Source organism: Sus scrofa, chromosome X (assembly GCF_000003025.6).
Source record: "Sus scrofa isolate TJ Tabasco breed Duroc chromosome X, Sscrofa11.1, whole genome shotgun sequence".
Classification (NCBI taxonomy): Eukaryota; Metazoa; Chordata; class Mammalia; order Artiodactyla; family Suidae; genus Sus; species Sus scrofa.
This window is the reverse complement of record NC_010461.5, coordinates 20,483,631-20,498,650: the sequence shown is the minus strand read 5'-3', so window position 1 is coordinate 20,498,650 and position 15,020 is coordinate 20,483,631. Positions and strand designations below refer to the sequence as shown.

General features: G+C 43.1%; 1 protein-coding gene across 1 annotated transcript in view; it reads right to left on the bottom strand.

Annotated features, from left to right (window-relative positions):
* The window catches only part of PDK3 (pyruvate dehydrogenase kinase 3), a 112,288-nt gene extending 99,842 nt beyond the window's left edge, over nucleotides 1-12,446 (bottom strand). Inside the window, exon 1 of the mRNA XM_021080538.1 lies at nucleotides 11,954-12,446. The gene's annotated coding sequence lies outside the window, so the exon portion shown is untranslated. The remainder of the gene's footprint in view (nucleotides 1-11,953) is intronic.

Here is a 15,020-nt window from a genome sequence, read left to right as displayed (position 1 = left end):
AAGGGAGAGTTGTGTGGGGGGTGTTTTTTGGTATTTTTTTTTTTAGGGCCACACCTGAGGTATATGGAAGTTCCCAGGCCAGGGGTCTAATCAGAGCTATAGCTGCTGCCCTACACCACAGCCACAGCAACACTAGATCTGAGCCATGTCTGGAACCTACTCCACAGCTCATGGAAATGCTGGATCCTTAACCCACTGAGGGAGGCCAGGGAGTGAACCCACGTCCCCATGGATACTAGTCAGATTTGTTAACCACTGAGCCATGATGAGAACTCCAAGGGTTGTTTTTTAATGGGTACAGGTTTCAGTTTTTTAAGATAAAAAAGTTCTAGAGACCTGACTCACAACAACATGACTATATTTAATGGTATTGAACAGTACACTTAGAAGCAGTTAAGGTAGTAAGTATTATGATATGTATTTTTTTTGCCACAATAAAAAAACCAGAAGTACAATATTACCAGTTCCCTAGAAGACTTCATGGCCCTTCCCAGTCACTTCTTGTCTAAGATAACAGCTGTCCTGATCTCTAAAAGGAGCCCATCTGCTTTAAAGAGATTCTAGACCCAGTAAGAAAAATAAAGTTCGTTCGGCCCCTTTCCTTCTGTCAGGGGGACTCCGTCAAATCCTAAGAAGATGTGGTCATGGCTACCGCAAGGTGCTTGGCATACTCCAAGAAACGCTAGCTAATTCTATGCTGATTGAGAGCCTTAGGCTTGCGGTTGTGGGAGGAGCTGAGGGAAGAAAAGGGCACCGAGGAAAGGAGATGAAAGCGCTGGAAACAAATGCCAGCCACTTTGCAATCTTGCCAAAGGTTAGCCCTGCATATTCATTACACGTTTATTCACTGATGATGCATTTTTTTTCCCTCTTTCACTGTGTTGACAACATGATCTGTAGGTTCATATTTGAATCCAGCCCAAAGTATATAGTTATTTTTTGTGACTGTGGGCATAGCTCTAACTGCTTATTTTCTTACCAGGGTGTTTATTGCCAGTGTGTATGGCATGAGACGAAATAGATGTGCTTGTTAATGCTTGCCTCCAAATTCCTCAAAGGAAAATTCGAAACCCAAGGAAATTTAGGTTCACTTCATTTTATAACTGCCTTAAGGTTTGATCCAGTGGGCTGTTTGATTATGTCTTTTTCCAAGAAGGTACCAAATGTTCCAAGGAACAAATGACCAAACTGTCAGCATTGATCAAGAAAATGGAAAAAATTGCTATTTTAGACCACCAATGGTAGTGACTGAGGCAGAGATGAACAATCTCTTACTGTCTTGAAGCTAAGGGAATATGATATAACACTCTGGTGTCAGATGGTAGACAGATATGCTGGGAGCCTGGGAAACAAGTGGCTATTATCCTATTACGTTAAGGATTAGTTATTTAGATCAGTAGTCTCAGATGTATGGATCCCTTTTATAACATATATTTAGTAGTCCTCTTGTATTGGTTTGAAATGACATGCATAGGTGGTACCACAAAGCCCTACCATCATTGTAAAAAAATCAACATCATGACCTAGGAGAAAGGAGAAATAAAAGGAAAATAATTTATACTGAAGTAGCATGCACCTCACAATGTAAACCCTCAGGCATGGCCACACTAGAAGACAAAATAAAATTGCCAGATGCTTATACTAATCATAATATCACTGTGAGTGACAGCTCAAGACACAGACCAATACGGGTGTATGTTAGTGGTCATTCAAATTACAAAAGCAGTACTGCCTGTGTTGCTATGACTTCCCAACATGGTGAACAACTCTTGGAAAAGTCTAAGCAAAACTAAATGCAAGCATCCTTCAATTTATATTGTGCTTACATTCTTGGAAAATCAGATGCTTATTTTCACCTACGTTAAGGTTCAGCAGGACATGTGAAGTTCATTTGGAACATGGAACAATTTCCAATTCTAGCAACACTGGGCTCCACCCTTTTTCTTTATCTATCTATCATCTATTTATTTTTGCTTTTTAGGACTGCACCTGTGGCACATGGAAGTTCCCAAGCTAGGGGTAGAATCAGAGCTGCAGCTACTGGCCTACACCACAGCCACAGCAACACCAGATCTGAATTACATTTGTGATCTACACCACAGCTCATGGAAATGCTGGATCCTTAACCCCCTGAGCAAGGCCAGGGATTGAACCTGCATTCTCATGGATACTAGTCAGGTTTGTAACCTGCTGGGCCACAAAAGTAACTCCCTCACATTTCTTCACATTTAAAAAAAATTTCATCTTTGCTTTTACAATCCCACCAAAAAGGAGTTTCCCTGGTACAACTGCTATGGGAAACAGTATGGAGGTTCCTCAGAAAACTAAGAATAGGACTACCATGTGATCCAGCAATCCCACTCCTGGATATATATCCAGACAAAACTATAATTCAAAAAGATACATTCACCCTTATGTTCATAGCAGCACTGTTCACAATAGCCAAGATATGGAAACAACCTAAATGTCCATCAACAGATGTCTGGATTAAGAAGATATGGTACATATATATACAATGGAATACTACTCAGCCATAAAAAAGAACAAAATAATGCCATTCATAGCAATGTGGATGCAACTAGATATTATCATACTAAGTGAAGTAAGTCAGAAAGAGAAGGACAAATATCATATGATATCACATATGTGGAATCTAAAATATGGCACAAATGAACCTATCTGCAAAACAAACAGATTCACAGACATAGAGAACAAACTTGTGGTTGCCAAGGAGGAGGGGGGTGGGGAGTGGTATGGACTGGTAGTTTGGGGTTAGTAGATGGAAACTTTTACATTTTGAATGGATAGGCAATGTGGTCCTACTATATAGCACAGGGAACTATATCCAATCTCCTGGGATAGACCATGATGGAAAATAATAAGTAAAAAGTATATATATGTATGACTTCAGAAATTGGCACAACATTGTAAATCAACTATACTTAAAAAAATTAATATAAAAATTTTAAAGAGGATGTAGTACATATATATAATGAAACACTACTAAGCCATAAAAAAGAATGAAATAATGACATTTTCAGCAACATGGATGCAACTAGAGATTCTCAAGCTAAGTGAAAGTCAGAAAAAAAAAGACAAATACCATAGGATATCACCTATATGTGGAATCTAAAATACGGTGCAGGAGTTCACATTGTGGCTCAGCAGTAGGGAACCTGACTAGCATCCATGAGGATGCGAGTTCAATCCCTGGCCTTGCTCAGTGAGTTGAGGATCTGGTGTTGCTGTGAGCTGTGGTGAAGGTCGCAGATGCAGCTTGGATCCTGCATTACTCTGACTGTGGTGTAAGCTGGCAGCTGTAGCTCTGATTCAACCCTTAGACTGGGAACTTCCATATGCCGCAGGTATGGCCCTAAAAGACAAAAATAAACAAACAAATAAATAAATAAATAACAAAAAAATATAGAGATTATTATACTAAGTGAAATAAGCCAGAAAGAGGACAAATATCATATGATATATCACTTATACGTGGAATTTAAAATATGGCACAAATGAACTTATCTACAGAACAGAAAGAGACACAGAGAACAAACTTGTGGTTGCCAAGGGGGAAGGGGGAGTGAGTGGGATGGATGGGGAGTTTGGGGCTAGTACATGCAAACTATTACATTTAGAATGGATAAGCAATGAGCTCCTACTATATAGCACAGGGAACTATACACAATCCCTTGGGATAGACCATGATGGAAGATAATACAATCAAAAGAATGTGTGTGTATTTTATATATATACATGATTGTATCATGTTGCTGTACTTGGCACAACATTGTAAGTCAACTATATTTCAATAAAAAAAATTTTAAAAAGGAGTTTCCCAACATCTGAGTCAATAAGATCATCAAGAAAGTCAATAAATAAAATTACATAGTACTTTTTTCTTGTGAATGCTTACTTAGTATTTTACTCATTAAAATAATATGTTGACAAAGTCAAAAAGGAAGGGCAAAACCCTGCAGGTTGTCTCATCAAGAAAAGCAATTTAATGAGAAGGTGTCACACAGATCTAGGATAGCAATAAATATTGTAATTATTTTGTTCCATTTTTACAGTCTTGCTTTTAGTTGTGTTTTTCCAAAATGTTCAGTAATTGTGAATGTTCTTTATTAGCAACATAATATAAATCAAATGTCTTGGAGTTCCTGTCATGGCTCGGCAGTTAACAAACCCAACTAGTGTCCATGAGGATGCGGGTTTGATCCCTAGCATCACTCAGTGGGCTAAAGGATCCGGCATTGCCGTGAGCTAAGGCGTAGGTCACAGAAGCAGCTCCAATCTGGCATGGCTGTGGCTATGGCATAGGCCAGCAGCTACAGCTCCAATTCGACCCCTAGCCTGGAAACTTCCATATGCCCTGGGCATGGCCCTAAAAAGACAAAACAAAACAAAAAAACCAAGTATTTTACAAACGCTATCAGTTCCAGCGCATAGAGCACTGCCCTATAGGTGGGGTTGTTACTGTGTCTTAGGTAGGGCCAGGGGCGCGCTGGAGCCAACTGGTTCTAGCTCAGAAGGGTTCACTGCACTCAGCTCTTCCCAACTCTGCATTTGGTGATGATGTCATGCTGGTAGCCTGAAGTCAGCAGTGATGGAAGTAGTCACACCATGGAAATTGACAAACGCTACAAGTTGGGTCCACCCTCACCCATACATCCTCACTCCCAGAGGACCAACTGCGAAGCATCCACCAGGTACCACTACAGGGGGCTGGCTTGCAGGAAAGAACCTGTCACAGAAGCACACAAGGAGACTTTGATACAAACTCTTTTCAAAAAGATTAGTCCAAATTTGGCTCTCTAGTGTTTCATTCAATTCTAGTAAGGTACAAAATGATGGCTCATAAATAACAAAGGAACCAAAACGAAGCAGAAACATTAATTCACTAGCATCCGAATACTTGTTTAATACCAACTTTGTACAAAACAGTCTCCTTAAATTGTTCCTGAACTAAAGCAAGGTACAAATTAAGTATATGATGTGCAATGGACCAAAGTATATTCTGCCAATTTAAAAGAGGTAATTAGGAGTTCCCGTCGTGGCGCAGTGGTTAACGAATCCGACTAGGAACCATGAGGTTGCGGGTTCGGTCCCTGCCCTTGCTCAGTGGGTTAACGATCCGGCGTTGCCGTGAGCTGTGGTGTAGGTTGCAGACGCGGCTCGGATCCCGCGTTGCTGTGGCTCTGGCGTAGGCCGGTGGCTACAGCTCCGATTGGACCCCTAGCCTGGGAACCTCCATATGCCGCGGGAGCGGCCCAAAGAAATAGCAAAAAGACAAAAAAAAAATAAATAAATAAAATAAAAGAGGTAATTAAACAACAACGTTAATGTTTTTCACCTTTATCAAAGCATTGTGTCCGCTATCAAGCAAATATTATCTTATTTGATCCTCACAACTACCATGTAAGGTAATCATTAGGGGAAGCATATGAAATTGCTGCTAGTTGACCATTTTTGACCTTTACAAGTGGCAATTTCATGAAGTTTCAGCTAATATTACTTTCTCTGTTTTACAGACAAGGAAGCCAAGACCCCAACATACCAATTTGTCAAATGTCAAACAGCTATTAAGTGACTAAGCCAAGATTCCTTGCAGACCTGACTGGCTCCAGAGCCCCTGTGTTGTCCACCACACACACTTCAAATAATTGTTAAGCTTCTTTGATATGCTGCAAACACTGAAAGAAATCTTAGAATTAAACTGTCTTGAAATAACTCACTGTAAAAAATTTAAATAAAGGACATGTTGTGTCTTCACTAAACACTGGCTTCCCGTGTTTCTTAATCATAAATGATCAGAAATAATCATAATTGTTGATATACTTTTAGAGACTGAACAACATTTTAATATAGATTGCAACCATTGTTTAATTTGTCCTTAAGAAACCAAATTAATGTTTATTGGTACTTAAGAAATTCCATTACTGTTCAAATTATGCTTGAGAAATTAATGTTTTATACTTAACAAATGAATTTTTTAAAATGTTATGCTATTACTAGTGCCAACTATCAAAGGTCTTCTGTGATTCTCAACACACTAGAATGATCAATGCTTCAGAAAGAGTTACACTTAGAAATATTTGAACTGGGAGTTCCTGTCGTGGCGCAGTGGTTAACGAATCCGACTAGGAACCATGAGGTTGCGGGTTCGGTCCCTGGCCTTGCTCAGTGGGTTAAACGGTCCGGCGTTGCCGTGAGCTGTGGTGTAGGTTGCAGATTCGGCTTGGATCCCGCATTGCTGTGGCTCTGGCGTAGGCCGGTGGCTACAGCTCCGATTCGACCCCTAGCCTGGGAACCTCCATATGCCGCGGGAGTGGCCCAAGAAATAGCTAAAAAGACCAAAAAAAAAAAAAAAAAAAAAAAGAAAAGAAAAAAGAAATATTTGAACTAACGGGTACCGTACAGGAGTGTCTCTTAAATTTTTTATTTTAAACTCGCAGTGAAACCTTGACATAATATACATATGTATATATGTATATAATTGAAACAAAAGTCTCATGAAAATTTTTACTTTTTCTTAAATGGCTGCACCCAGAGCATATGGAAGTTCCCCAGCCAGGGATGGAACTCATGCCTTCGCAGTGACCCAAGCTGCGGCAGTCAGATTCTTAACGCACTGTGCCACAGTGGGAACTCCAAAAATTTTTACTCTTGGTATGTGAAAAACACTCTGATGTTTTCTATTTCATGTTTTAAAATGAAGACCACAACTTAGTATGTCGTTTTCACATACTCACTAATGTGTTGTAACCCCCAGTTCGAAAAACATTGTCCTGGAGACCTTTACTTTAGAGACCTCATCCACATCCCCCATTTTATTCCTTTCTCTCTAGTTTTCTCTGGTCTTTTCACCGAGAACTTTGGCCCCCAACCTACCAACTTCCTTTCTTCCTTCTTTCAGCAGGCATCTACAAATCTGCTCTGTGTCAGACACTGTGCTAGGTACAGGAGATGAAATGAATCTGCATCCACATCCTGGGAACCCAATATTCATCCAATCATGAGGCCAAGAAATGCAAGCCGTCACCTGTGCTTGGTGCGACAAAGGACAGATTCCAAGAGAGGGGAATTTGTTGACCTAATAAAGGAAGACACTCTGAGGAAATAGTACCTGAGCCGAGATGTAAAGATCTAGTCTGTTGTATTTCATTAAGAAAATTCTGGTCACTCCCTATTATTCCCAATCCCTAATTTACTTTCAGCAGCCACGAATCTACTCTCTGTCTTTACAGACTTACCTATACCAGACATTTTATGTAAATAGAATCACATATCATAGAATATGTGGTCTTTTGCAACAGTCTCCAATCACTTAGCATGACGCTTTCAAGGGTCATCCATGTCACAGTACTGTATGGGCACACCACATTATGTGTATCTATTTGTCAGTTAATGGACGTTTGGGTGGTTTCCACTTGGGGCTATTGAATAATGCTGCTGTGAACTTTTGTGTACAAGTTTCTGTATGGACCGATCCTTTCATTTCTTTTGGGTATATACCTAGGAGTGAAATTGCGAGGTCATACGGTAACTCTAATTTTAACATTTTTAGGAACTGCCAAACTATTTTCTCAAGCAGCCAGACAATTTTGCATTCCCATCACCAGTGTATGAATGTGGGTTCCAATATTGCCAACACCTGCGTATGATCTGCTTACTTGATTATAACCATCCTAGTGGGTGTGAAGCCGTATCACATTGTGGTTTTGGTTTGCATTTCCTTTATGGCTAATGATGTTGAACATATTTTCATGTGCTTATGGCCCATTTGTATATTGTCTTTGGAGAAATGTCTACTCACATTCCTTGCCTATTCCTTTTTATCTGGGTTAGTTATGTTTTAATACTTTAGATACAATGGGAGCAAATACTTTCTCCCATTGTGTAGGTTGTCCTTCTACTTTCTCTTTTTTTTCTTTGTCATTTTAGGGTCACATCTATGGCATATGGAGGTTTCCAGCCTAAGGGTCAAATCAGAGCTGCTGCCTCTGGCATACTCCACAGCCACAGCAATGCAGGATCCAAGCCGCATCTACGACCTGTGCCACAGCCTGCAGCAATGTTGGATCCTCAACCCACTGAGCAAGGCCAGGGATCAAACCCACATCTTCATGGACGCTAGTCAGGTTCTTAATCCTCTGAGCCACAACAGGAACTCCAGTCTTTTTACTTTCTTAGTGATGACATTTGAAGCACAACATTTTTTATTCTTTTTATGGCCACACCCATGGCATATGGAAGTTCCCAGGCCAGGGATTGAATCTGAGCTGCAGCTTCGACCTATGCTGGGCCAGGGATTGAACCCACACCTCCACAGCAACCGGAGCTGCTGCAGTTGGATTCTTAACCCATTTTGCCACAGCAGGAACGCTAAACACAAAAGTTTTTAATTTGATGAAGTCCCAACACCCATCTTATACCCTGCTTCTCTGATCACTTCTTCAACCATCAACTCCATTTTACCTCAGCAATGGACTTTGGTAGCACCCAAAGCTGTCTGAACTCTGCTTTCTTAAACTCCAGTATTCTACTCTCAGGATTAAACCCTATCTTGTTTCCATCACATATGTTCTCTAAATCCTCTAAGACCTCCAATTGCCAGCATTCTGTTCTCTTCCTGTGTGTCACACTTGCCTCTTCCCAACCTTCTCATCTTCCACTTACCCAGCCTAGCTCTTAGAGCACAACACTATAATCTCTCTATTCCCAGCATATCCCACTCTCTTTTTGGCCACACCTGTGGCATATGGAAGTTCCCAGGCCAGGGACAGAACCCAAACCCAAGCTGCAGCTGCAACCTACACTACAGCTGTGGTAATGCTGGATCCCTAACCCGCTGCACCAGGCCAGGGGTCAAACCCGTGCCTCCGCAGTGACCCAAGCCGCTGCAGAGACAACACCAGATCCTTAACCTACTGCACCACAGTGGGGACTCCTGCCCCACTATCTTTTTGTTACACGTGTTCTGAAATCTCCAACCATATATCAATCCGACCATCTACCTTCTCTACTTCCACTGCTACTCAGCAGCATCGAAAAAATCGTGCAACCTTATGTATCAGTACCACGACTGATTTATGCTCTCCAAGATGAGCTGAGCTCTCAAATCAGCCCTACAATCTTTTTTTTTTTTTTTTTTTGGTCTTTTTGCTCTTTTTGCTATTTCTAGGCCCACTCGTGCGGCATATGGAGGTTCCCAGGCTAGGGATCCAATCGGAGCTGTAGCTGCTGGTCTATGCCACAACCACAGCAACGCGGGATCCAAGCCGCATCTGCAACTTACACCACAGCTCACGGCAACGCCGGATCGTTAACGCACTGAGCAAGGCCAGGGATCGAACCCGCAACCTCATGGTTCTTAGTCGGATTCATTAACCACTGAGCCACGATGGGAACTCCCCTACAATCTTTTTTAACCTATTTTCATTTCCTCTCCCATTGCCTGATGTCAACAACGCTCCCTTTCACGCATGGCATTCCCATCGTGCTCTTCCTTGAATAAGCCAAGTTAACTGAAGTCTCCTTAGTGCTCGCTGTTTCTTTGCCGTAAGCACTCTCCCATCAGGCCCTTGACTGGCTGGAAACCCCTTGTTATTCAAGTCTCAGTTCAAACGTTACCTCTTCAGAGAGGCCTCCCCTATTCACCCTATCTACCATTGTTGCCTTCCTCCCATTGCTATCACATTACCCTGATTTATTGTCTTTATCTGTGCTGTCTGTTGGGATCTTATTCATGTGTCTAAAACCCTTTCCTGGCTCAAGTTAGACTTGCTCCTCTGGGCTTTCACAATACCTTGGGCAGAGCTCTCATACCCTGTGTAGAACTCTTCCTAGGTTGCTCTTATTTCTGTCTGTGTTCCTCTTCCATATGCCAAGCTCCTTGCAGATCAATGCTGTGACTTATTCATCTTTGGTTCCCCAGAGATGCCCAGCAAAGACCAGGAACTCAATATGTATGGAAGAAAGGTATAGAAACCCATTATCTATGTAGCATGGGAGCTACCCATCATGAATGAAGATTAACAAATGCTGGAGGAAAAAAAACTGAGAAAACATACTACAATGTACACCAAATCCTGCTGCCCATTATGTATAATGGCAAAAATAGGCAAAAAGTGTCTGAACATAGGTAACTAGATAAGTAAACTGTGGCTTATCTACCCACTGGAATTTCATGTTGCTATTAAGATGATATCTGATGTCCAACAAGAGAAAATAACATAGAATGTGCTTATGCTATGAAGATAATGAAAACATAAAAATTATACATAGAAAGACTGGAAGAAAATACACTAATGTAATGTTGAGTTTCCTGCATGCATGAGAAATATAGATGTTTTTTCTTCTACTTCTTTGACTTCTCATTTTCTCTATATAAACACTGTTTTACATGGAAATAAGCCCTAGTATTTTGCTTCTAAAAGAGAGATACAGTCACATTCTTTCTTTAGTTCATATAACTGCAAATATTAATTAACATTTAATTAGTTTTAAAAACTGAAGAATGCAGTGTCAGAGAGACTTACCCAGCATTCCTCAATAAACTCATGACAAAAAAAGAAATATGGTAATCCTAAAGCGATGCTGGGAAACACAAATAATTCCCTGTAGGCTCTGTACCATCGATATTGTATTTCAGATAGATCTGTATTAGTTGCTTGGTAATGGCCTAAATAGCACTCATATAAATAGCATAAAAAGAGGGGAGAGACTTATAGGTGAAATCCTGTTTAAATCAAAGTGAGTATAGTTCACTTTAAGGAAACACAATAACGTGAAAATTCATAAAGATAAATGTGGGCTTTATTTTTTAGATTTCCTAATTGAGTTTATTTCAGTAAGTGCCCAGAAACTGAATTTCTGGGTTCAAGTAACATGTTATATTTTTTCAATTGTTTAATTTTTTTGTCTTTTTGTCTTTTCTAGGGCCGCACCCATGGCATGTGGAGGTTCCCAGGCTAGGGGTCCAATCGGAGCTGTAGCCACCAGCCTATGCCAGAGCCACAGCAATGCGGGATCTGTGTCACATCTGTGACCTACACCATAGCTCACGGCAATGCCGGATCCTTAACCCACTGAGCGAGGCCAGGGATCAAACCCGCATCCTCATGGATTCTAGTTGATTCGTTAACCACTGAGCCACAGTGGGAACTCCCACATGGGCTTTTTAAATGAAAGGACACACAAAAGAATTCATTTGAGTTCTAAATTCCCCTAATATATTTAAAACATGGCCCTCCCTTGGTAAACGATCAGAGAAGACATTTGCCAAGTGAAAGCCTGTCTATGATTCAGATATCAGAACAAATATCTAATATAGCAAATTCCCATCTACCAAAGAAAGTGCCTTAGAATCACAGAAGGATTTTTTAAAATGTGGATATGCCTGTATTGAACATATCAATTGGATGGAGGAGTCGCTCCAACTTGGTGCTGAATTTGAGGATAAACAGTTTAGAGGGAAGTGAAACCTGTTAAACAGGGGAAGAGAGCAAGTTTCAATAGAACAGATACAGGTAGGAGGATGTCTTAGTGGGGGCTCCCCCAGCAGCAGCCACTGACCTCGGTACACGGGTTGCAGAGTAAGAAGTTGATTTGGGAGCCTTCCGGACACTTGGGTTGGGCAGTGGGGAAGCTAGCACAGGAAGGGGAGGGAAGGAAGCCACTTGGTGTTATCAAGCAAGCTGTCACTGTGGGCCGCTGGAACATCATCCTGCTGGGGGACACCGGGTGACCAGAGGGAACACCTATGCTGGAGTCCCCACGCCTGAGGAGCTAGGGCACTTTGGAGTTGCAATGGCATCCAGATTGCATCTCAGGGCTGAGCCGCCCTTGCCGACTGTTGAAGTTGGGGGTGGGGCGCTGCGCATGAAAATGCAGAGAGTTGGGAGTGGAGAAGCAAAGCATCTGCCACCGAGGGAGAAAATCAGCTCACCATGACACGGTTCTTTGTTGTTGTTCTCTTTGGTGCTTTTAAAAAAGTGGTTTTAGTGACCACCTTTATGGCTTGAAACTCCACATTCTCTGGCATGCACTTTCGTTTTTTTCCTGTCCCAGAGGGCATGGGGACTCCGCCCAAGCTGCTGCTGACACATCCTTCACTGCCCACTCACCGCCGCCGCCGTCGTGGAGGAGGTGCCCCGGGAAGAGCAGACTGAGGGCTTCCGCGCCCAAGCAGCTCCTTCTGGTCGGACCTGTTGCCTGTTTTTGGTGTATGTGGTTCCAGACAGTGGAAAACACGGCCTGCACTGCTATTACAGCAGAGGGTCTGGCACCTTCAAAGCATTTCTGCAAACAACCTCATCCGGTTTTCTATTTGTTGAACATGCTCCCCACGCAAGGAACAAAAGACCCAATGCAGTTAGTCACTCTAGAAAGGAAACTGGCAGTTTGCAGTCGGAGAGAACTGGGTCTCCTTTTTTTTCCCCTCTCCCCTCCCTCTCTGCACCCTCTCTAGACATGAAGGGCTCTTTCTAAGCAATTTTCAAAGTCTCAGCAATGATGCTGGAGTTCCTAACCTGCACTTTAGGACATAAAAAGACTTGGCAGAGGAAACAGTAACAAAGTCAACGCCACCTTGCCCTTTCCATGTGGTTATGTAATAAAAGGGCAAACTGCTGTCTCAGGCAGAGCTGGGAGAGGGCTGGGCTCCTGCCTTAGAGGGTAGGGGAGGAAGCACCCTTCCAGCTGAGCTGTCACAAGGCTTCACATAGAGGCCTCTCTCCTCTGTCCCACCACCCGGAGCTAGGACTGCCCCTATGACACACTAATGCAGATTTTTAAAGGCACCCATCCCTTCCTCTAGGAGCATAAAGCCCTGTGCTGGGGCCCGCAGTTTGGCAAGTGGGGCTCGGGCTGGATTTCAGCTCCCACTTGGCACCCTGGGCCAGATGCCTGAGCATAGAGCAAGGCCCCCATAGTGCACTGGGGGCCCCTGTCCAGAGCGGAAACTCTCCCAGGCCTGGCAGAGGGCACCCCACCCCAGGTCAGAGCTAGAGTTTACTCTTGATCTCACTTTTTCTTTCTTTCTTTCTTTCTTTCTTTCTTTCTTTCTTTTTTTTTTTTAAGGGCCGTACCCTTGGCAAATGGAAGTTCCCAGGCTAGGGGTTGAATTGAAGCTGCAGCTGCCAGCCCACACCACAGCTCACAGCAACACCAGATCCTTAACCCAATGATCAAGGCCAGGGATCAAACCCGCATCCTCATGGATTCTAGTGGGGTTGGTAACCTGCTGAGCCACAACAGGAACTCCCTATCTCACTTTCCTTTAAGTTTAAGAGCCTGAAAGATCAGTCTTGCAACCTCAGAGGACAGATCCTTACTCCCACCACAATGTGCTTTCTTTAGAAATTATCTGGAAAGCCCTGCCTCTCCATTTCAGTTAGTTTATTTCCCTAATTCCTCTGGCTGGCTCTGCTAGCATCTCCCCCAAGGCTATATCACTCTTTCCACCCCAAAGTGGCATCACTTTATGGCAAGGTGTTAAGCAGGCTAATTTCTCTCTCTTTTTTTTTTTTAAGGTTAAACAAACAAAAAGCTTCAAGGCAGAGGAACTGCAGATTTGCCTAAGTGGGAGGAGAGAAATTTGCATAAGAAGCCCAGGTGTCTCCTGGGAGGAAAGTAACCAAGAAGCCTGTGCTGAGATTCCCTTCCCAAAGACCGGATGACTCCAGGGAAGGGCCACAGGCAGGGGAAGGAGACAGAGGGAGTGGGGTTGACCTTGCACTGGACAAAGGTGGAAAGAAAGCAGGTCTGGGTCCCGGTTACAGCAGACACCAGATGCACGTTAACTCGGTTCTCCTGAGAGCAAAACACCACCCTCAGGAAGGGGTTGTGTAAGCAAACCGTCAAGCTGCCCTCGCAGCCGCTGGCTCCAGGGGCCCGACGTCAGCTGTGATCTAGGGATTCAGGAAGCCACTGCTGGAACCCCTGGCTTCGGAGGAACACCAGACCTGTTGTAAGCTGCAGCCAAAAAAACAGAAGCTTCCCACCATGCCTCTTCCCCCACTTTAAAAGAGGTCTGCTCCCGATTCGACCCCTAGCCCTGGAACTATATGCCATGGGTGTGGCCTAAAAAGACAAAAATAAATTAAAAAAATAAAAGAGGTCTGAATTTGTCTCAGCTGACCGCCTCTGATTGGTAGGACTGAAATTAAACAGCTGCCAGGGAGTCTGGGAAATGTAGTTTTAGGTGTGTAGACTCTGCCGTACATAAAAGTGCCCTGAGAAGAGGGTGAGACAAATGCTGAGTAACCATTTCCCTCGCAGTCCCTCCGTTTGAAAACCCTCGCTGGCTCTCCGTGTGGATAGCGCTGTCATAGGAAAGCAAGACCTGAGTTCAGGACACAGCCGACTCCAGTAATGACTTTCAAACTGGAGACGACAGACCCTGGGGAGGAGACTAGGAGGCTTCACAAGATATTGTGATCCAGTCACCTGTGGACTGGAAGGAAAAAACACAACAAAACATTGTGACTTTCATATATGTGTTCACCTATTTTTCAAACATGGAAGGACCTGATTCAAAAAATACAAATCACCAGGGTTTGCGTCACGGCACAATGGAAACGAATCTGACTAGGAACCAGGAGGTTTCGGGTTCCATCCCCTGGCCTCCCTCAGTGAGTTAAGGATCCAGCATTGCTGTGAGCTGTGGTGTAGGTCGCAGACAATAGCTCTGATTCGACCCTAGCCTGGGAACCTCCATATGCCGCAGGTGTGGCCCTAAAAAGCAAAAACAAAACAAAACAAACACAAAAACACAAATCACTTAAAAACCTTCCTTACAAACATCTTCCTCAACCACAGGCCCCACTCCTCTATCTAGAATGGGAATACCATCTTCCTCCTAGCTTGACAATTCCTAGGTAGCATTGGAGACTCAGCCCAAGCTACTACCCCCATCCCCGATTTGGGAGCCTATTCGCTCTGACTTCCTCAGGCTGCGGTAGAGAGTTCTTATCTGTTCTCTCAAAATATCCTGATAATAATAAAATTAAAGA